The 24,063-nt window shown below is 44.9% G+C and overlaps 1 long non-coding RNA gene across 3 annotated transcripts in view; it reads left to right on the top strand.

Moving 5' to 3' along the window:
• Positions 1 to 24,063, top strand: part of LOC137521607 (uncharacterized) — a 306,082-nt gene that overhangs the window by 176,255 nt on the left and 105,764 nt on the right. The window contains exon 5 of one of the 3 annotated variants that reach the window (XR_011022166.1): positions 789 to 956. The exons of the other annotated variants lie outside the window; for them this stretch is intronic. This is a non-coding gene — a long non-coding RNA (uncharacterized lncRNA). Of the gene's footprint in view, positions 1 to 788; positions 957 to 24,063 lie in introns of those variants that run through there. 3 annotated transcript variants of the gene reach the window in all.

Below are 24,063 nucleotides of genomic sequence, written 5' to 3'. Positions count from 1 at the left end.
TTCTCTTATCTTCCGCTCATTTTTCTTATCTTTTTTCACTTCAGTGACAAATCGAGCGGCAAAACGATCGAACGGTGATCGAACATGTCGGAAATTATCTAACCATTTTATCAGCTCAGAATCAAGCCGTGTATTCCCAGCATTAGACAGGTGCTCTTTGTATAGGTGCATTTAGCGGTCATGCATGCTGAGACACTTGGTTTTGGGCCTTGCAATAGCTGATGATGCAAAGGTCCCTGCACGTGTTGTCTCTTTAAATGTATCAGGAGGCTCTGGACTGGAACACAATTTCGAGAACAGCCAAATTCCTGTGTTAAACGAGAAATTCTGATGTGTTTCTATTACGACAATGATCGTAATTACAAAACTCGGCATAAACGCAATTTCGTGAAATTACAAATTTTCGATTACGGACGTAATTGTAATTTCACAAATTACGCTAAATGTTGCATAATTGTAATTAGGTAATTACGCTCATCACTAGTGTTGGGCGAACACCTAGATGTTCGGGTTCGCGAACGTTCGCCGAACATCGCCGCGATGTTCGGGTGTTCGCGCCAAACTCCGAACATAATGGAAGTCAATGGGGACGCGAACTTTCATGCTTTGTAAAGCTTCCTTACATGCTACATACCCCAAATTAGCAGGGTATGTGCACCTTGGGAGTGGGTACAAGAGGGAAAAAAAATATTTGAAAAAGAGCTTATAGTTTTTGAGAAAATTGATTGTAAAGTTTCAAAGGAAAAACTGTCTTTTAAATGTGGAAAATGTCATGTTTCTTTGCACAGGTAACACGCTTTTTTTCGCCATGCAGTCATAAATGTAATACAGAGAAGAGATTCCAGGAAAAGGGACCGGTAACACTAACCCAGCACCAGCAGCAGCACACGTGATGGAACAGGAGAAGGCGCAGGAGGAGAAGGCCACGCTTTGAGACACAACAACCCAGGCCTTGCATGAGGACAAGAAGCGTGCGGATAGCATGCTTTGTACCGCCATGCAGTCATAAATGTAATAAAGATAAGTGGTTCAATAAACAGGGACCACGCGGCAACGCTAACCCAGCAGCAGCAGACGTGATGGAACAGGAGCAGGTGCAGGAGGAGAAGGCCATGCTTTTTGAGACACAACAACCCAGGCCTTGCATGAGGACAAAAAGCGTGCGGATAGCATGCTTTGTACCGCCATGCAGTCATAAATGTAATAAAGATAAGAGGTTCCATAAACAGGGACCGGCAACGCTAACCCAGCAGCAGCAGCAGCACACGTGATGGAACAGGAGCAGGCGCAGGAGGAGAAGGCCATGCTTTTTGAGACACAACAACCCAGGCCTTGCATGAGGACAAAAAGCGTGCGGATATAGCAGCAATGCTTTTTGCCGCCATGCAGTCATAAATGTAATACAGATGAGAGGTTCAATAAACAGGGACCGGAAACGCTAAACCATCCCAGATGTTCATTGGTCATGTTACTTGGTTGGGGTCCTGGAGTGTTGCGTAGTCGTTTCCAATCCAGGATTGATTCATTTTAATTTGAGTCAGATGGTCTGCATTTTCTGTGGAGAGGCGGGTACGCCGATCTGTGACGATGCCTCCGGCAGCACTGAAACAGCGTTCCGACATAACGCTGGCTGCCGGGCAAGCCAGCACCTCTATTGCGTACATTGCCAGTTCGTGCCAGGTGTCTAGCTTCGATACCCAATAGTTGAAGGTACTAACAGCACAAATGACTGAATAGTTTTACTAGACCTTGCCAGAGGGGCTAGCAAGATACTATCAGTCACTGGAGCTATATAAATAGGTCAGAACCTCACCAGAGGGGCTGGTAGGTTCTAATGCTAGAGCACCTCACCAGTGGCTAGGGCTGGTAAGTAGTGTAGTCAGACAGGCTAGGTTCCATAACAGGCAGGCAGAGATAGTACAAAATCGGAAGGCAAGAGAGTAGTTAATATCAGGCAGAGGTTCAGCAACTAAGTCAGAAAGGCAGAGATACAGAATTGTATAGAAATAGCAAGGTCAAAGAGTAGCCAGAATCATACACAGGTTATCAGAATACAATGTAATATTAACTAACTATAGATAGATGTATATTGCAAACACTGCATATACATCTATCATCAACAGGAACCTCACTAGGTCTGAGCGCTAACACGAGTGTATTTGCAACAGCAGACGAGTTGCCAATGATCTGTGAAGGCTTAAGAAGCCGAGGAGAGCCCAGCGCCACGACCCTTAGCAATCAGCCAATCCGAGCGGCGCGAGTCACTCCTGACGTCAGCCGACCGGCAGGTCAGCTGACGCTCCTTCTTCCAGCATAAAGGTCCTGTCTCCGCGTGATACAGAGACCCTATGAGCAAGAGACAATGCTGTTCGCCGCCGGGACGTATAAGGCCTGTGAACAGGGAACAAAGGCGGCTGCGGGTATAGCCTGCGTATCCGCAGCCACCATACTTTCAGGTGTTACAATATCCCAGTACATGGATAAAATCCACCCATGACCATTTTATACCCATTAAACATATCTGAAGCAGTTAGCACTTAGAGCAATGTGTAGTGATTGCAAAGACACATGGCAGAAGTGTCCACTAACTCCATATGAACAGGAAATGTCCTAGCATGTTGCATCTGCTGCTCTGCATTTCCATATGCACTCAGAAACGCTCTACCAATAGTCTTCACTTAGCCTTATGAGCCCCATGTGGTTAGCTTGATTCACCATATTGTGAACTGAGCCATGTCCAGAACACATTGAAGGTATTATGCTGCACCCATAGAGAAAGATTCAAGTGGATACAAGCGAACATTTGAAAGACATGATATATATACCACTCTAGGAAAATGTTTTTTTTTTTTATTCGGTTTCAGTTTAACCACTTCACATCCAGACCTTGTTTCCCCCTTATGGACCAGAGCAGTTTTGACAATTTAGCTATGTCCCTATTTAATCAGCATTAATGTTATCCCTACTTATGAAACCTAAATTAAATGTTCAGTATATCATTATTTTCAAGACAAACTAGACTTTTATTGAATAGCATTTTTTCACTCGAACAATTTTGTTTTCTATGTATTTTAATGGGAAAAAGAGTAAAATAACAGAAAAAAACCCCCATTATTTCTCAGTTTTACCAATTCCAGTTTAAAAACAAAAAGCGCTACTGTAGATAAAAAACACAAATTTTGTTTGGCTATTTTTGCCGTTTATCATAAAACTTAGATTATGTTCCTGTCGCAATTTATGGTAAGGATATTTGATTCTGAAATAATGCTACAGTGTGTATTTTTCACTATGAACTGGAAAAAAATGTATTTTTAATGGTAAAAATCACTCTTGTTGGCTCAGGAAACATATATACCCTTTCACCAAGTGGTGCTGCATCAATCAGATGGTGCCAGACAGAGGTTTGCACAGGAGCAAGGCCAGCCGTGCACAGCTGTGCTTCAGCTTCAAGATGTATATCTATGTCCTCACAGCTTAGATGAAGTCACAGAGGACATAGATATACTGTAGTGGTGGATAAAGTGGTTAAATGCTGCTTTTAGACACTGTTGTACTCAGTGTCGGACTGGGAGCTGGTGAAGCTGAGGAAATCCACTTGCTGGCCAAGCAGCAGTAATCAAGTGTTGCTGCTCACAGTGAAGACTTCCTGCGGATTTCTTTGTGAGTGATAACACAGGGTTACTGCTGCTTGGCCAGCCAGGGCCGGATTTCTGGAAAGGCCAGAAAGGCCACGGCCTAGGGCGATAAAATTAGATAAGATAAGAAGGGCGGCATGACTTGGAGAGAGAGGCGGTCATATGTCAAAGTAAATCATCGCTTCTGGTCCCGCAGCGCAGCCATCCATCGCAGCCATCCAGCGCCCTGCTCTGCACTAATAGCTGAATTCCAGAGTTCCCCAATCCCTGCATCTCTCTCTCACTTCCTGATGCGTTAAAACAATCAGGATCAATCATAACGGTCATCTGATAATCCATTCCTTTCTATGATGGACTTACAGATCGATGTGAGAAATACCAGAAATTTACATTACAAAGCAGATAGAACTAAGTTCCGCTGAGTTTTAATGCAGGCATTCAACACACACAAGCAATAGAACACAGCAGTACATGCATCCAGCTACATTTGAAATAGGTCAGCAGGTGCTCGTCAGCCAATCAGGATGCACTGTCATACACCCTTTACCTGCCATACCACATCTAGCAGCCATTAGCATTCAGGTGGGAGGCTTCAGTTGAACGCCATCGCAAGATTGCGTCGCTAGCAGGACCGCCCCGTGCAGGCATCCCTCCCACAGGGGTCCCTCCCTAACCGCTCACCTGTCCGCCATGTCCTAGAGCTGAAAGAAAACGTTTAAAAACACACGATTGGTTGCATCTGTGAGCTCTGCAGTTTCTTCTCCTCTTTTTACAGCTTTGACACTGACCTCAGCAGTTGTTAATTTATCTAATCCTAATTTATCACTGTTGTTATGACTTTTTTTTCCCTAGCTAGCAGTGGTCTCTTCTGTTCCTTAGTTAACTCTTTCCTGACTCATTTTCTGTCATCCAGCTCCTAAAATCTATGAGACTGCAGGATAAAAAATGCTGTTTTCTTCCCTTTCATTGCTAAATTGTCATTTTAAATGACACCTGAGCAGTGGTGCTCATCCAATATTTGGGTATCCGAACTACCCAGATAATCTGAACTTTTTCCACTATCCGAACTTTGAATAGCAATTTCGGATATTTTTTAAAATCTGAATAGCACTGTCCGAGCAAACTCGGATTTCCCATCTGAGAGAGAGAGAGAGATTTTAAGTCCCCACATCATTAAAAAAACATGATGCTACATGCCTCATTTACCCTAAAAAACGTTTTAAATGCAATTTAAATAAGCCTTCTTCAGACTTTGTTCCCGTATACTGTCAATATGTTAGAGCACACCACCATATGTACATTCAGCATTCAAAAGAGATGCATAGATTTTTCAGCAAATATAAATAAATGTCATTCAGATGCTTTAAAGTGGAGCTGAACTCTTGCACAGAACAGAATAAAAACAGAGAAATGTACCCTGTATGTATTTCGAGAGCCTGTCTAATTCCCCCTCCTCTGTGTCACAAGTTGTAATTTAATCTCTACATTGTGTCACCTGACAGCCAAAACAGCTAAGCTCATTTGAAAGCACAGGATGTTAAAAATATGTCTGCTTCCATAAAAGCAAGAAGTAGACGCACTGCATATTTATTGCAGGATTTGTATCAGCTGTAACAAAGAAATGTTTTTATTTAAAGGTTATGTTGTTGCATATCTTTTAGAGCAGAGAGGAAGTTCTGAGTTCAGGTCCACTCTAATTACAACAGAACTTGCAAAGTGAGTCCTGACAGGATGTTTGCTACTTACCTGTTCTCTGTTTTGGATGGGCTTCTCTCCATTGCACTGCCCTGCCACCTGTTTGTGGCTCTGACTGCAGCCAGTCGCAGAGAGGACAAAGAAGCAGTGCATGCTCTGGCCACTCGCACTGCCCTGCCACCTGTTTGTGGCTCCGACTGCAGCCAGTCGCACAGAGGACAAAGAAGCAGTGCATGCTCTGGCCACTCGCACTCCCTGTCACCTGTTTGTGGCTCTGACTGCAGCCAGTCGCACAGAGGACAAAGAAGCAGCGCATGCTCTGGCCACTCGCACTGCCCTGCCACCTGTTTGTGGCTCCGACTGCAGCCAGTCGCACAGAGGACAAAGAAGCAGCGCATGCTCGGGCCACTCGCACTGCCCTGCCACCTGTTTGTGGCTCCGACTGCAGCCAGTCGCACAGAGGACAAAGAAGCAGTGCATGCTCTAGCCACTCGCACTCCCTGTCACCTGTTTGTGGCTCTGACTGCAGCCAGTCGCACAGAGGACAAAGAAGCAGCGCATGCTCTGGCCACTCGCACTCCCTGTAATTTCTCGCTCCTGCCCAGATGTGCACAGCAACCGAGGCCGGTACAGTGTTATGTATTCTTGACAAGTACCGGTCATACATCAGCGTCATTTCTCAAGTATGCATGTTCAGAACACTATCGGCTGCTGTGCACATTCGGGCAGGAGCGCAAATTACAGGAATTACTTGTTGAATGGGGGGCAGAGCAGCACAACTGAGATAAGCCCATTGAAACCAATGATCGCTAGTCAGAGTGTTGGACAATTATTTTTTTTTGGGGGGGGGGGGGGGGGCGCTTGGTGACTGCAGGCCTAGGGCACTGGAAAGTACAAATCCGGCCCTGTGGCCAGCAGGTGGTTTTTCCAGCTCCCAGTCCGACACTGGTTGTGCTATAGAATTTGGGTGACCATTTGATCCCTGAAAGTGAGGTTTTTTATATCTATGTTTGAGATCTATTTCTGTAGGCCAATATATTCAGTAACTGAATTTGGAACATCCCTGTTGTATTTGATAGTGTGGTCTTGAAATATTTTCCAGGATCTTTGAACTTTAAACTTCATTTTTGTAAGGTGTGAGAAACATTCTCTGAACAATCTAATTATTTGTGCTTTGACTTTTCAACCTCCATGCTACAAGTTGCGGGTTCTCTAAATTTAGATAAGAGATGTGATTTGGATGAGAAAACTAATATATATATATATATATATATATATATATATATATATATATATATATATATATATATATATAATCACTGAGGGCCCGTTTCCACTCTCGTGAATTCGCATGCGCATCCCGCATGCGGATTCTAATGGGCAATACAAGTGGATGGGCTTGTTTCCACTTGTCAGGATTTCTGAGCGTTTTTCTGTGCAGAAAAAATCTGCATGGCAGAGCCATCAGAATTCGCATATAATGTATTTAATAGGAAATTCGCATGCGATTTTGGTATGCGAATTTTCATGCTAATTTGCATACGATTTCACATAGAAACAATGGAAAATCACACAGGCACTGCAATGGTTAAATTCGCATACATAGTCATCAATGCGAAATCGTATGCTGGGGAGAGTGATTAGAGCCGGATCATCTACAAGGCAAACCTAGGCAGTTGCCTCAGGCCCGGAGAGATTCTAGAGGCCTGGTGGATGCTAGCCCCCCACCAAATTTAACTGAAAAAGTCAGGTGACCATCAGTGGTGGGCAAAAAGTACTATTTTGCCTAGGGCCTCATTTTATCTTATTCCTTTCTGGGAGTGATGGTGGGAGATGGAGAGAAATGGCAGATAAGGGAGGGGGGAAGTCTCCCCATTTCCATTCATGTTCAGTCCCAAGTATTCCTCGGGCTCAGGTTTTCAAATGTTGACTTACAGTTTGCCACCTTAGTCGTCTTAGGTCTCTCAACAGCACCAAGAACCTTCATAAACATCCTACAAGGTTTAGTGATTGTTGGCAGACAAGGTAATCAGAATATTTCACTTCCTGGGTGAAATGTCCTCCAATAACTAGTTCAGAATAATTACTGATACGTTATAGGAATCATAATACTGTATACATATTTGCCACAAAAATGTGTTTGCTGGCGAGAACAATTTCGCCAATCTGTGTTGACATATCCTGGGAGTAAAGTTGTCCACCATTCCCATGGTGAAATGGAGCCACTAGCCACTAGCATCTGAAACTCTTATACTCTCTGCAAACTATAACCTGTGGAATCTTTGGAAATGAACATGATTAGGTATGTGGAAATATTTCTAACTTCTATCCCTCCCACCCACATCCCTTTTTCAAAGAAGTTTATTTGGAGGCTGGAGGTGCCCGGGTAATATAGAGAGGTGGGTAATATGGAGAGACACCCAAATTACCTTTAATAGCCACTACAAGGGGCTGTTACCAAAGGTGCATTTGGTGGCGTCCAAATTATTGATGGATAGGGTTAGGCATTGCTGAGGGGTCCTTAAAGGATACCCGAGGTGACATGTGATATGATGAGATAGACATGTGTATGTACAGTGCCTAGCACACAAATATCTATGCTGTGTTCCTTTTTTTTCTTTCTCTGCCTGAAAGAGTTAAACATCAGGTATGTAAGTGGCAGACTGGCAGTTCCTGTCTGAGCCAGGACTGGGTCATACTACAGTGTGCCCCTCACTGATAAGAAATTACAACTATAAAACACTTTCCTAGCAGAAAATGGCTCCTCAGAGCAGGAAAGAAATAAAAAAGGGTCAATAGTTCATAGATTTTAGCTCTGGCATACTTCAATGAATGTGTCATTGAGCAAAAACAATAAAACTGTGAAAACATAAAAAGTAGATTTAAATATATGATAAAGATAAAACTGTGGAATATCTTCTTAAAAAGTCCTTTTTAGGGGAAGGAGGATAGGATACAATTGTTTATTTCATTAGTTTATTTTCACCTCGGGTGTTCTTTAAGGTTAAGCATTGCTGGAGGGGGTCCTCAGGGTTATTATTCATCAGTGTAGGGGGTCCTTAGTGTTAGGCATCGGTGGGGGGATTCTTCAGGTTAAGCATCAGCTCAAGGATTGGTTAGGGTTAGGCGTCAGCAGGGGGGTTTAGCTAGGTATAGGCATTGAGAGAAAAGGCTCATGTGAGAGCGAGGTTGGTTAGGCCATTTATTATTATTTATTTATTAATTAGATTTATATAGCGCCAACATATTACGCAGCGCTGTACAATAAATAGGCTTACAGACAATGATAACAGGGTTGACAGAACAATACAGGTAACAGACCATAGATACAACAATACAGGTAATAGCAATAAGATACACAACACAATGCAGATAATAGTACAATGCCAGATCATAAACTGGAATGGTAGTGGTAAAAAATTACCAGTTCCAAATTCTGGGTAAAGTGCACACAGTCAAGTATGATACACAAGGGAAGAGGGCCCTGCCAAAGGCTTACAATCTAGAGGGAGGGGCTGGCGACACAAAAGGAGGGGGTGCATCAAGAAGTTATTGGCAGAAAGGATTAGGGTAGTGTCGAGTTGATGTAGGCCTCCTTGAAGAAGTGAGTTTTGAGTGCTTTTTTGAAGGTGTTGAAGGCCATAGTATTATGTCGGTAAAGATTTCCAATTTTACTATCGGAATTACTCAGTGATGCATCATAGAATATCTGTAATTTACAGATATTCTGCTTGCGGATATCTCCGGCACCCAAAGTCTCGTGGCATCTATTTTAAATGTGCACCCCTCCCATAGTCAGTATCTCTGCAGACAAGGATCTGTAAGCATGTGCTGCATCTTTCTCTCTGTATCTGGTAAAGCTATTTCATGTTGACCTATGGAATTGTCACTGTGATCTACACTGCAAGATTAAACCTGAGTCGCCTATCTGTTTATACTGACTTTATGTAAGTTATTGCCATTCCACTGAGACTTGGGACAGTCTAGGGATCAGTAATTACATAGCCACAGCAGCTGAAACAGAATAGTCAAAACAAAGAGAACACCATACAGTCATCACTGTAATATTCAGCAAGCCTGAGAGCCCTGCTATTCACACTACAGATTGCAGTCCATTGCATCCAGCATACTACAGAACTGGCTCAACATCTCAGTCAGAACTATCCCAGCTACACTACAGTAATCTGTGAGGATTCCAGTGGGAATGTAAATTGTGTGTCTGCATAATAAACTGATTTTTTTCTGAGATTGAATATTGCTCATTAGCCTGCACTGTGAAGCTAACGAAAGCCAGCATTTATCTCTGCAGACCATCTCTCCTGCACCCGCCTGCTGCAATATTGTTACATTGTATCAGCCTATGAGCAGCCAACTCCCTGTAGCCTGACACCTATGGCTGAACAAGTCTTCCCTCTGATCCAAGCTGTAAAACACTGAGGATCAGCAAATACCTGACAGACACTCTGCTAAAAGAGAAAAATGCAGATGTAATGACAGAAGCAAGTGCCAGACCCAAACGTGTAACCAAACTTTTTTTGAAATCTAAAGAAAGCTTTGAAGTTACTATGGAAGAGTTCTCAGTTGATATAACACACCTCTGGGAGAGGACTGTGCATTACATGCCTGAAGTCACACGGCCTAGCCAGAGAGTACTACAACTAGAGGGCGCTCTCTTACAATTCAAGTCTCCATATGAAAATGATCAGTATATGTCATTCCTAAGGAGCACAAACACAAAAGAATCTTTAGATGAAATAAAAACAGGCGCGGAGCTAGGGGGGGTCGGGGTAGGACGGGTGCCCCCGGGCGCTAGGTCCCCAAGGGCGCCCCCAGCTCAGCTGCAGTGTTTTTTTTTTAATATACAATTATTTTAATCAATACGCGCTGCTAGGCAGCGCTCACCGCCAGCCGGCCCGGGCCGGAATCCGGATCTCCCCATCCGTCAGCGGGTGACGTCACTGACGTCACACGTCATGGTCGCCCGTCGCACCGCCGCGCAGCGTCCATATAGAAGTGGAACGCTGCGCAGAGCGGCAAGTCAGAAGAAGAGGCGCCGCCAGCTAGCGAGCCAGCCCAGCCCCTGCCCTGAGCCCCAGCCCAGCCAGCACCATCCCTCTGGAGGAACAGGGCCAAGCAGGCCGCAGACAGCGTGGAGCCCCCAGGTGAGCCAGCCAGCCACCCGGACATTACTTCTGGAGGGGAGAGCGAGCGAGGGAGAGCCCCCTAAGGTGCTCACAGCTCTCCCTCCACTGCGCTGCTCCCCTCCTGCTGGGGGGCACACCTGACTACCTATTCTGGGCACATATACCCCCTGGCTACCTATATACCGGGCACATATACCCCCTGGCTACCTATATACCGGGCACATATACCCCCTGGCTACCTATATACCGGGCACATATACCCCCTGGCTACCTATATACCGGGCACATATACCCCCTGGCTACCTATATACTGGGCACATATACCGCCTGGCTACCTATATACCGGGCACATATACCCCCTGGCTACCTATATACCGGGCACATATACCACCTGGCTACCTATATACCGGGCACATATACCCCCTGGCTACCTATATACCGGGCACATATACCCCCTGGCTACCTATATACCGGGCACATATACCCCCTGGCTACCTATATACTGGGCACATATACCGCCTGGCTACCCATATACCGGGCACATATACCCCCTGGCTACCCATATACCGGGCACATATACCCCCTGGCTACCCATATACCGGGCACATATACCCCCTGGCTACACATATACTGGGCACATATACCCCCTGACTACATATACTGTGCACATATACCCCTGGTTACATATACTGGGCACATATACCCCTGGCTACCTGTTCTGTGGACATCTCTACCCCTGTCTACCAGTTCTGGGGACATCTATACCGCTGGCCACCTATTCTGGGGACATCTATACCGCTGGCCACATATTCTGGGGACATCTATACCGCTGGCCACCTATTCTGGGGACATCTATACTGCTGACCACCTATTCTGGGGACACCTATAGACCTGGTGCTACCTATTTTTGGGGAACCACTGCTGTCAGATTGAGTGTATTTTGGGGAACTGCTGCCAGGTGAGAGGTGTCTACCATATTAAGGGTCTGCCTATTGATGTGAAATGCTGTCTATTTATGTGCCTCATGACTGCTGAATTTGTCTTGTTGGGGGCCTCATGGTTACTGAATTTGTCTTGTTGGGGGCCTCATGATTTGTTGGGGGTCACAAGATCGCTGAATTTGTCTTGTTGGGGGCCTCATGATTTGTTGGGGGTCACAAGATCGCTGAATTTGTCTTGTTGGGGGCCTCATGATTGCTCAATTTGTCTTGATTGGGGGGGGGGCTCATGATTGCTCAATTTGTCTTGGAACATGCTGGAAGGTACATACTGAGGGAGAGTGGGTGAGCGTGAGCCTGCTAACTTCCTGTACATTTGGCTCCACCCATAACCACGCCCACATTTAATATGTGGCCACACCCCTTTATTTGGCGCGGCGCCCTTCACCTTAGGGGGCGCATTAATAGTCTTTGTCCCCGGGCGCTGAAAGCCCTAGCTACGCCTCTGAATAAAAAGGTTTGAACATCTGAACCAAGAGAAAAGTGAAAAGGTGATTGAAGCTAATGAAGAGGCAAGAATTACACAGTTCTCCAGTGTCAGACAGGGGAGTGGAAAACTGAGGAAATCCACCTGCTGGCCAAGCAGCAGAAACCATGTTATCACTCCCAACAGAAACCTGCAGCAAGTCTTCACAGTGAGCAGCAACATCTGATTACAGCTGCTTGGCCAGCAGGTTGATTTCTTCAGCTTTACCAACTCCCAGTCCAACACTGCATCTCATCACTCCACATCCACTAGACACACTAAGAGTTCTTCAAGATCATCCCATTTAAGAAGCTCTATGCTTAGTGAACTTGTAAGGGCTCATGCAGAGGTAGAGGCTGTCAAGGTGCGAGCTGCCTTCGCAGACAAGAAAGAAGAAATGGAGGCAGAAGCTGCCCGCAAGAAAGTTGAAATTGAAGCCCTAGACAGAAAATGTGAGCAAACTACTGCAGAAGCAAAATTAAGAGTTTTAGAACAAGCTGTTGAAGCTTCGGACAGTGTCAGTATGGCAAATTCGGAAGATCCCATAGAGCGCACTAAGAACTACATCCCAAACCAGAACACCAGTTTTACTGCACCTTTTGATGCTCATGATGACACAGACACTCCTTTAAAGGGAACCTAAACTGAGAGGGATATGGATGTTTACTTTTAAACAATACCAGTTGCCTGGCAGTCCTGCTGATCTCTTTGACTGCAGAAGTGGCTAAATCACATACCTGAAACAAGCGGAGCCTAAGCACCCCTGGATGAGCACGCCTGACACATACCCACATGCATCTCCGAAGTAACTTCTAAAACCGTTTGTCGGCATGAGGGACGCTGAAACATGGAGACCTATTTGAGGGCTGAGCTGGGACGCCAGCCGACCATAGGTCCACGTAGCCTAACAGCTATCCAACTGCGCAGCAACGGAGATGGTGAAAATCCATTATCTGGGACAAAGTACCCTAAACCGGAAAAGCCGCTATAGAGACTGATGACTTTTATTGGTGAGACCAGTCCTTTTACAGCAGCTTGCATGTTACTGCTTGTACCTAAAGCTATTTAGGAAGGCCACTATGGACATCGCTTACTAGAACACTAACCTGCATGCAATGATTATGCTTGCAGCAACTTGATAATTATGCGGGAGTAGGTGGACGGCAATTGCCCTAGCATTCACTACTGAGCTGTGTGCGGCTTTGATGATAGGGAGCAAAGATACTTTGGCTATTATAAGCAAAACTAACTTGCATGCAATCGCTATGCTTACAGCAATTTTATTTATCATGTGGAAGTAAGAGGACTGTGACAGCCTAAGGAAATACTACAGAGCGGTCATTGCTTCAAGTGGTACCCACACTATACATGATATGTCAGTTTAGGCTATATGCGTGGTGTGTATGTGAGGTGTGAGTGCATTTGTTGGCCGGCCAGAAATGTTGCATAATAGGCTCTGCAACTTACCCTTGTTTTTATTTTCTGTATGTCTTTTATCACTAATTTTTGATACTAATAAATTGATATATATTGAGTACTACACGTTATACCACAAATTTGTCCATTTCATATATGTTGTTCAGGAGCTGTAGCTAAAGTATTAGAGACACAGGATCAACAGGAGAGTTAGGCAACTGGTATTTTAAAAGGAAACATCCATATCCTTCTCAGTTTAGGTAGGGAATCTATTGTGACCACAAAAGAGCTTAAACCTTCTAGTCCCTCTGCCCATCAAGATGGGCCCTCAAGCATCAGGCTGTCAACTCAAGAGTCGGCATCCAAGCCAAGCTACCATCACCTCTTCATGTTATGGATCTGCTTCCTGATAACAGCATTACTTCTGAATCACATCCTGCCATAGCAATGAACTTCAAACCTGCTCCTGGCTTAAACCCCCATGCAAATCTATACTTCCCTAGACCACCATGTGCTGATGTGTCAGACTTTGCTAGATACATGGTTTGCTTTGAGTTCACAAACACTGGCCTCAAAAGGCTGCCATAAATGACTTTGAAATACCTCCTAGTGAAGAATTTGACCTGTTAATAAATTGGCTAGGCCCTCAGTCAAGAGAACATGTAAAGTGACTGAAAGCTGTTCATGTTGACAAGCCACCTGCAGGTCTATACTCAGCTTGGGAATGCCTAGACCAGAGTTATGGTAGTCCGAGAGATGCTCTGCTTAACAGATTGAAAAACTTTTCCAAGATATCCGTTAAGGATAATCAGAAATTTCAGGAACTTTTGCTTGAACTACAACTAACTAAGGCAGATATTCACCTTCCAGGCCTTAGCTATCTTGACACAGCCCATGGTGTGAATCTAATTGCTGCAAAACTGCCATATCGAATACAGGAGAAGTGGACAGCCATGGGTTCAAAGTAGTGTTGGGCGAACACCTAGATGTTCGGGTTCGCGAACGTTCGCCGAACATCGCCGCGATGTTCGGGTGTTCGCGCCGAACTCCGAACATAATGGAAGTCAATGGGGACCCGAACTTTTGTGCTTTGTAAAGCTTCCTTACATGCTACATACCCCAAATTAGCAGGGTATGTGCACCTTGGGAGTGGGTACAAGAGGAAAAAAAATATTTGAAAAAGAGCTTATAGTTTTTGAGAAAATTGATTGTAAAGTTTCAAAGGAAAAACTGTCTTTTAAATGTGGAAAATGTCATCTTTCTTTGCACAGGTAACATGATTTTTGTCGCCATGCAGTCATAAATGTAATACAGAGAAGAGGTTCCAGGAAAAGGGACCGGTAACGCTAACCCAGCAGCAGCAGCACACGTGATGGAACAGGAGCAGGCGCAGGAGGAGAAGGCCATGCTTTTTGAGACACAACAACCCAGGCCTTGCATGAGGACAAGAAGCGTGCGGATAGCATGCTTTTTACCGCCATGCAGTCATAAATGTAATAAAGATAAGAGGTTCAATAAACAGGGACCGGGCGTCAACGCTAACCCAGCAGCAGCAGACGTGATGGAACAGGAGGAGGCGCAGGAGGAGAAGGCCACGCTTTCAGGTGCAACTCAGGCCTTGCATGAGGACAAAAAAATGTGTGCGCAAAGCAATGCAATGAGTAGTTTTCAGGACACAATGGGCTATTCGGAGGAGCTATTCCCACCCCCACAATCTTCTACCTGTGAAAGGTCAATGGAACAGCCACAAATGTTGTGCCCGGATTCACAACCTTTTTCTGTGGAAAATGCACCTCGCACTGAAATGCAAGGCGAGGCCGAGGATGAACATGACGTCAACAACTCAACATGACGCAAAATGGGGGCGGAACAGAAAGCTGCTTTCAATGTTTTGAAGGCCTTAATTGCCTCCGGTGGCCAGTTAGATGCATCATTCATCACACCCAAATCCCAGAGCAATGTGTGCAGGAATTTGAATCTTAGGAGGTGTACCGAGATCATCTGGACAAGTGACCAAGTGACAAGTGACAAAGTGACCAGTGACAAAGTGACAAGTGACAAAATGACAAAGTGACAAGTGACAAAATGACAAAGTGACAAGTGACAAAGTGACAAGTGACAAAGTGACAACTGACAAAGTGACAAAATGACAAAGTGACAAAGTGACAAAGTGACCAGTGACAAAGTGACAACTGAGAGGTTGTTCTGGGGAGCTCCACTGCACTCAGTCGCATATGAGGAGAGGTCTCGTCGGGACTGCTGATCCTCCTCAGCTTGCTCAAAGCCTTGAGGGTTCCTGAAGATCCTCTGCTTGGAGTTCGCCGGGGTTCAGCTTGGTTTCGGGGTCGGCGGCGTCCTCCTCACTCCAACGTGGCAGATCTTCTGTTGAAGGAAAAAAAAAAAAACATTGTTAAAAGTCCAGTACCGCTTCTGAAGGACTCACCAAGAGATGCAGGAGCGCTTCAATCTAGCGCACCATCGCTCGCTGGGTGATGTCCCTGCCTACGCGCTGGAATTCTACGCTGCACATGCTAGCACGCTTTTGCGCAGTGCCGAGGCGCATTCCAGCAGCTAGTAGCTACCAAGCTTCTGTGGATCTGATTGGGCCACCATGTTGGATCTCTGCCAAGTCCTCCAAAATTTTGAGCAATCAACGTTGCGTGACTGAGCAGTTACAACTCTACAGTCAGCATTACAATACCACTGCTGTGTTTACTGAAGAAATCAATGTTGAAGATGGAAACCGCTGGCATGATGCAAGTGGGGGATTCTGAAGATGAAAACGATCAGCGTGATGATACCAACATCAGGCAACCTGCCTCAGGAAACGCTGGTCCCAGCTATGACAAAGAACAGGACGAGGAACAGCTGGAGTTGGAGCAGGAATTGGATGCCCCCACTGCCGAGGGACAGAGCGGTGCACGTTGGACTTCCACAATTTAGCGGGAAAGGACAGCAGAAGAGGAAGAAAGTGATGCTGGTGACGAATATGGTGCATCACAACAATCACAACGCTTACAAGAACATGAAGACAGAGGAGTCTGGCAGGACTCTCTGGCACACATGGCTCAATTCATGCTAGACTGCATTGAACGCAGCCCGCGCATTATTCACTATTCATTATTATTCATTATTCTGGAATCTGGACAACACCAATTACTGGGTTTATACCCAGTTTATACAAACACAATGTTAAAAAACTGATTGAAGAAAGTGTCAGACAGGTCAAAAATGGAACAATTCCAGCAGGCCCTTGAGGATGGAGACTTTAGAGAGGAGATTGACATCCTCCTCCTTCTCTAGCCAGTTGTACGCCGACAGACTGACTTCAGCAAACCCAGGAGGACCAGGAGGGCAGCAAAGAACACAAGCTGCTGCTAGTGCCGAAAAGGGAATGGTATTGGCAGTGTCCTTGGAGTGGGAACATTTTCTGACACCCATGCAGCAGCCCAAAGAACAGCAATCGGGCAGTTCCACGTCCTCCAACACCAATCGCCTGGAGAAGATGGTCAAGGTCCAGGACTACATGTCAGATGGCGTAGCTGTGTTGAACAATCCATCTGCAGACAGACGGTGAGTGTGACAGGCAGCACAGAAGGACCATGGCAACTCACTCATAGTACCACAGTTTGATAGTGCTGCCCAAAAAATTATATGGATCCGTGGACCCGGGCACTGCGGGCAGTACTGGAAAGTGGGAACGCAGATTTTAGTACCTAAACACACGATACAACATGTTTTCCGGGGTCGGACTCTGAGGCACATACAGATGGTCCCGATCATCATCCTCATCATACAACTCTTCTCCTGAGTCTGACCCACCCACCACCTCTGCCACCCCAACATCCCCAGACACAGACCCCTCATCGTCCTCAACATTAACTTGGGATGCTGGCCTGAGCCAGACCTCCTCCTCCACATCAGGCCCCATCATCTCCTCAATGGCAGCCCTCATTAATCGTTCTGGCGACGGACCGATGGACACAACATTCTCCTCCGGAGAGGGCTGCTGCTGACCACTGGCTGCTGGGGTGGATGTTATAGCTTGCGTGGGGCGTTGGCTGTTGCTGTTGTTGGGAGTGCTGCTCACAGCGGAGGTCTCTGAGGAACTCATGGTGAGCTCATATAGTGGTTGGCGGTGAGTGGATTTTTCTGATCCCAGCAATATACACACTGACTGGCAGAGTACGCAATGCTATATAGTCTGGCTGAGCGGTGTACACAGAGTGGCAGTACACACAATGCTATATAGTCTGGCTGAGCCGTGTACACAGAGTGGCAGTACACACAATGCTATATAGTCTGGCTGAGCGGTGTACACAGAGTGGCAGTACCCACAATGCTATATAGTCTGGCTGAGCCATGTACACAGAGTGGCAGTACACACAATGCTATATAGTCTGGCTGAGCTGTGTACACAGAGTGTCAGTAAACAATGCTATATATAGCGTGGCTGAGCGAGGTACACAGTGGCAGTACACACAATGCTATATAGTCTGGCTGAGCGGTGTACACAGAGTGGAAGTACACACAATGCTATATAGTCTGGCTGAGCCGTGTACACAGAGTGTCAGTAAACAATGCTATATATAGCGTGGCTGAGCGAGGTACACAGTGGCAGTACACACAATGCTATATAGTCAAGACTGCAAGGCTGGAATCAAATGTAAAGATTGTGGAAGCAATACCCATGTACAATCACTCCATCCTCTTCAGCATACCTCCACTTCTGCAAATTCTAATCCTGCCTGGTAGGGGGAATGCAAACCAGACAGCAGACTCTACTTCAATTTCTTCTACATGCACTGAGGTTTGTGGAGAAGATCTTTGTGACAGGTCTTGTACAAAAATATTCCTAGTCAGAGTGTATCCCAAAGGACAGCCTCAAAGAGCCATGAAACGATATACAATTATAGATGATCAGAACAATTGCTCACTTGCCAAGTCAGAATTCTTTTATTACTTCAGGGTTAAAGGAGATTCCCTATCATACACACTTGACACACGTGGAGGTTTTTCAGAAGTGGTAGAGAGAAGAGCTATTGGATTCATGATAGCTCCTCTTGATGGTACTATAGAACTACCACTGCCTACCCTTGTTCAATGCAACCAGATTTCTTCCCACAGAGAAGAGAGCCCTACTCCTGAAGCTTCCTTTCATCATGCACATTTAAGAGCTGTAGCCGAACACTTGCCAGCATTTGATAAAAAATGCAGAAATTTTGCTTTGCAGAGACATTCTAAGGGTGCATAAACACACCAGCAAATAAATGGTCCCCATGAAGTGTTGCTGCTTCTACCTTAGTAATAACCCTCTTCTGGTCAATGGAAGACCTGAGACTGCTGGAAAGTCTTTATCCCTTGGATTACAATTTTGAGTCAGCTGAGGTTTGACATATTGTGGCCTCTCTGACTTGAAGATGGGTTGTGTTACAAGAACTTTTGTCAAGATCACCTACTGAGACTTCCTCAAGCAAACATGTTTGCTATGTTTATTGTTGTTTGCTTCATTTTCCAGGTTTCAAATGACAAGTTTGTCACGCCACGGACTTAATATTACACTAATGCTGCTTTAATATTAGTGAACTCTAAAGACTTCTTTACCAGGCTCTACCTGCAGCCACTTCTAAAACAGGTGCTCTTTGCCAAGGTGCAATTAGCAGTCATGCATGCTGAGACACTTGGTTTTGGGCCTTGCAACATCTGATAATGCAAAGGTTCCTGCACGTACTGTTGCTTTAAATGTATCAGGAGGCTCTACCGGCAGCTACTTCTAATGCTGGGAATACACGGGTCGATTCCGGTGCTCAATTCTGCGCCTGAACGCTTTGCCCGCTCGATTCTCTTATCTTCCGCTTGTTTTTCTTATCTTTTTTCACTTCAGTGACAAATCGAGCGGCAAAACGATTGAACGGTGATCGAACATGTCGGAAATTATTTAACCATTTTATCAGCTCAGAATCAAGCCGTGTATTCCCAGCATTAGACAGGTGCTCTTTGTATAGGTGCATTTAGCAGTCATGCATGCTGAGACACTTGGTTTTGGGCCTTGCAATAGCTGATGATGCAAAGGTCCCTGCACGTGTTGTCTCTTTAAATGTATCAGGAGGCTCTGGACTGGAACACAATTTCGAGAACAGCCAAATTCCTGTGTTAAACGAGAAATTCTGATGTGTTTCTATTACGACAATGATCGTAATTACAAAACTCGGCATAAACGCAATTTCGTGAAATTACAAATTTTCGATTACGGACGTAATTGTAATTTCACGAATTACGCTAAATGTTGCATAATTGTAATTAGGTAATTACGCTCATCACTAGTGGGCTCCATTATCTTCTTAATTTATGGATCCTTTGAGGAAGTGGTTTAATATCAGAAAAGGTATCAGGTCAAAATTGAAAGAAAGCTCTAAAAACTGGACATCATTCTTCTCACAGAGTGTAAAAGAGGAAAGAAGAAGGTCCTCATCAAATAAATAAGAAGTTGTGAATCAGGAAGATACCATTAACCACTTAACGACCGCCTAACGCCGATAGGCATCGGCGGGTCGTTAGTGGTATAGCATGGAAACGGCTGCTCGATCGAGCGGCCTTTACATGCTAGTTCACGGAGACTGTCTCCGTGAACAGTGTGCGAGCCGCCGATCGCGGCTCGCACGCATAATGTAAACATGCGGGGAAGAAATCCCCTCTGTTTACATCACACGGCGCTGCTGCGCAGCAGCGCCGTGACGTAGATCGGCGATCCCCGGCCTCTGATTGGCCGGGGATCGCCGGCATCTGATAGGCAGAAGCCTATCCTATCAGGCGCACGACGGACTTCCGTCCTGCGCATTACTGCTTAAGAGGGAGAGGGAGGTAAGCGGAGGGAGGGTGGAAATGGCTGCGGAGGGGGGCTTTGAGGAGCCCCCCCCCCCGCTACTCCGTAATAGCCGGCGGCGATCAGACCCCCCCAGCAGGACATCCCCCTAGTGGGGAAAAAAGGGGGGAAGTCTGATCGCCCGGCCACAATCCTGATCGGTGCTGCGGGCTGTAGAGCCCACGCAGCACCGATCATTAGAAAAACCCCTGGTCCTTAAGTGGTTAATTGGCTAACTTAGAAGTAAAAATATGGAAGCTTTCAGCTTATAAGCCTTTTTCAGACTTTGTTTCTGTATACTGACAAGGGTACTTATCCGTTAGCCGGGCGCATCCGGCAGGTGGCACTAATTACTATTCCCCCTCCAGGCCGCCATGGATAGTAGGGAAAGATGTAACTCTGGTGGAGTTTTGTCACCACCTGCCAGATGCACCCGGCTAACGGATAAGTACCCTGACAAGATAATAGAACAAACTGCTTATATACACTGGACATTAAATTAAAAATGTCCTCGTCCAGCTGTGCAAGTTTCTTCAGCTTTTTTTTTTTTCATTTCAAGGAATATACGGTGCGTTGTAGCAGTAGAGTAGTGTACTTTGTTAGCCATCAGTAAAAGCAAGAAGTTTTGAATCAGGATAATACCATTTATTGGCTAACTTAGAGGAAAAAAAGTAAGCTTTTGGCTAATCAGCCTTCTTCAGACTTTGTTCCTGTATACTGAAATGATGTTAGGGCACACAGCTTATATACAAGGCTTTCTCAACCAGGGTTCCTTGAGTACTCTGCAGGGGTTCCTTGGCATTTTTCCCATCGTGGGGGAAGTATAATAGAGCACACTATAATAGATGGTACCGTAACATGAAGCACTAAATTGGGGGGCCAGGAGACAGTATAATGAGTGGCAGTGTAATAGGGGGTAGTGAAATAAACAGCTACACATACTTTTAAAGACCATGCCCCCTGCTAAACAAATGCAGGGGTTCCTCGAGATCAAAAAAATTTTGCAGGGTTTCCTCGAGATGAAAAAGTTATTTTCAGGGTTCCTCCAGAGTAGAAAGGTTGAGAAAGGCTGTTATATACACACAAATAAATAAAACTCCAGCTCCCCTAGTACTAGTACCAGTAAAATTACCATGCACTGCCTGCACACGGCAATGCATGGCAATTTTACTGGTACTACTACTACCGGCCTTTCGTGCATCAGGCTCATTGTTTCTGGAGAGACGGGTGAGACATTTACCTTATAAATATTAATGGGTAAGATATAAAAGAGGGATGAAGACGATTGTTCTTCATAGTTCATAAATAGTGTATATTACCTCTTTTATACATATATACTGTTTCATTTAGGGTATGTTGTTTTATGGTGACTGTGTTTTTGTACATAGTCCTAACTGTAAACCCTCTAGCCTCTGACAACCCAAAGTTTAACCCCTTCCCTATGAAATGTGTAAATGTAATCTAACATTTCATCTAAGTATATCCTTAATCCACAACTTTTAAACAATAGGTACATTAAAAAGCGGTCCTCAAGCACACACTAGTGTTTTTGGCCACCGCTGCTGGGATTCAAGCATAAGCATGGTGGCTCTGATGTGTCATTCAGAGATCATCTCAGCTAATCTCAGGCCAAGCCTATTATTCTACTTTGTAATCCTCCCCCTCCTTTGTGTGCCCCACTATTGTGCCTCTGCTCCCCTCCAGCTAGCCTCTAAGCTAGTAATGTTTGTGTATACAACTTGTCCCCAAGTGACACACTCCGTATGCTATATACTGATCTATGGCTAATGATATACTAAGGCAGTACTTCCACCTAATGTAAACTGTTAACCTTATTCTAACCATTAAATCTCCTTAAAGGGAAGGTCCGAGGTAAATAAAAAAAGAAGATCTACTTACCTGGGGCTTCCTCCAGCCCCTGGCAGCAATCCCGTGACATATAGTGCCCTTGCTGCAGCTCTGCTACCAGCCGGTGGCCCAGGGTCCCCCCCGTTGCAGATGCCGACCTCCCCAGGTCAGCATCTTCTGCTCCTGTGCGAGCGCCGCTCGTAATCATGCTCAACTGCTCATGTGGTCTAGAGTTTTCTACGCAGGCCCAGTAGTTCTGCGCCTACACAGAACGCTCCGGGCTACATGAGCACAGTTGCGAGTGGCGCATGCATAGTAAACGCCAGTCGGCATCTGAAACGGAAGGGGACCCCGGCCCACCGGCTGGCAGCAGAGCTGCAGGGAGGACAGAGGAGGGCTGCCAGGGACTGGAGGAAGGCCCAGGTAAGTCGATCTTTTTTTTTATTAACCCCGGATCTTCCCTTTAAGCAAATGACTCCCAGCCTCCCCAATTCTAACCTGCTTTTATCAACCTAGTTAAAAAAATACTTTACTTTCACGATAAACAATCCCAATAAGTATATTTTGCCCAGCTCCATACTCAATCAAACCACACTAAAAACTGCTGCTTCAATAAACTTCCCCATAAACAAAATAACTCTTTATTAGCACAACTAAAAAGAACAGTTTTCACCAAATAAGACTGCAGTAAAAGTTTCTGAAATTAAATTTCTCAGTATTATATTTAAATGTACCAAAGCACATACTTTGGATGAAATATAGCAGCTCTGTTCTTTAATTAGAAAATATGATACTAAAATATTTCACCTTTTTGTAAGATAATACATTTGTCCACTAGATGTCAGTATAGAACTATTTTTACTTAGTGATAGCAAAATAAAATATTTCTGCAGTCTTTAAGACACTGAAGTCTCTTAAAAATCATCTTTTTATTACAAAATCCTGTGTAACATTACTGTCCTAACTAAAATGCAGCATCCCCACGGCTGTAATCTAACTAAATCCCCCCTAACTCCCCACTCCCTCTCCCCCGCAAAATCCACAACTTTCTTGGTCGTGGATTTTGCTGCTATTGGAGGCAGAGCTTTCAGCCGCAGCTCTGCCTCCTTACACGTCTATCAGAGGCGGATCTCCGCCTCTCCCCCGCCCCTCTCAGTAAAGGAAGACTGAGAGGGGCGGGGGAGAGGCAGCAATCCAGGCTGATAGATGCGCTGTGAAGTAGAGCTGCGGCTCATAGCTCTGCCTCACACGGAAGCACTGCCCAGATTGCCTCCCGGGGAGTTTGGGAGGATTTAGTTAGATTACAGCGGCGGGGATGCGGTGGTTTAGGTAGGGAAATAATGTTACACAGGATTTTGTAATAAAAAAAGAATTTTTAAGAGACTTCAGAGTCTCTTTAAGAAAATTGTTTTTCTTACCATGTATACCCAATGAAGCCCATGTATACCCATTGACGCAATGTTGTTTTTTTGTATTTATTCTATCCTTATCACTGCTTAGCTGAAATAAAATACATTTCAAAGAGTCGGTGTGCATGTGTATAGAAAGCATAAAAGCATATATGATATGTCTGAAACCTTTAAGATAACCATAGATATGTGCAGATTGGCCTCAACAACCACTTCAGCCCGCAGGCTGTTTTCACCTTATGGATGAGAGCAATTTTCACATTTCAGCGCTCCTCCTTTTCAATCATCAATAACTTTATCACTACTTATCACACCTAAATGATCTACATCTTGTTTTTTTCCATCACAAATTAGGCTTTTTGGAGGTGATTTTTATTCTGTTAGTAATTATTTTATTCTCTGTGTATTTTAAAGGGAAAAAGAGAAAAACACTACATTTCTGTCCACTATAGTTTTAAAATAAAAAAATGCTTCCATAGATAAAACCCACACATTTTATATGCTCAATTGTCATTGTTATCCCAACATTTAATTTATGTCTCTAGTGCAATGTATGCAGATAATATATTATTTGGAAATCGAGTTGTATT

The sequence above is a fragment of the Hyperolius riggenbachi genome, chromosome 6, assembly GCF_040937935.1.
Source record: "Hyperolius riggenbachi isolate aHypRig1 chromosome 6, aHypRig1.pri, whole genome shotgun sequence".
Lineage (NCBI taxonomy): Eukaryota > Metazoa > Chordata > Amphibia > Anura > Hyperoliidae > Hyperolius > Hyperolius riggenbachi.
Note: the sequence above shows the minus strand (reverse complement) of the source record. Positions and strands in the feature narration are given on the sequence as shown.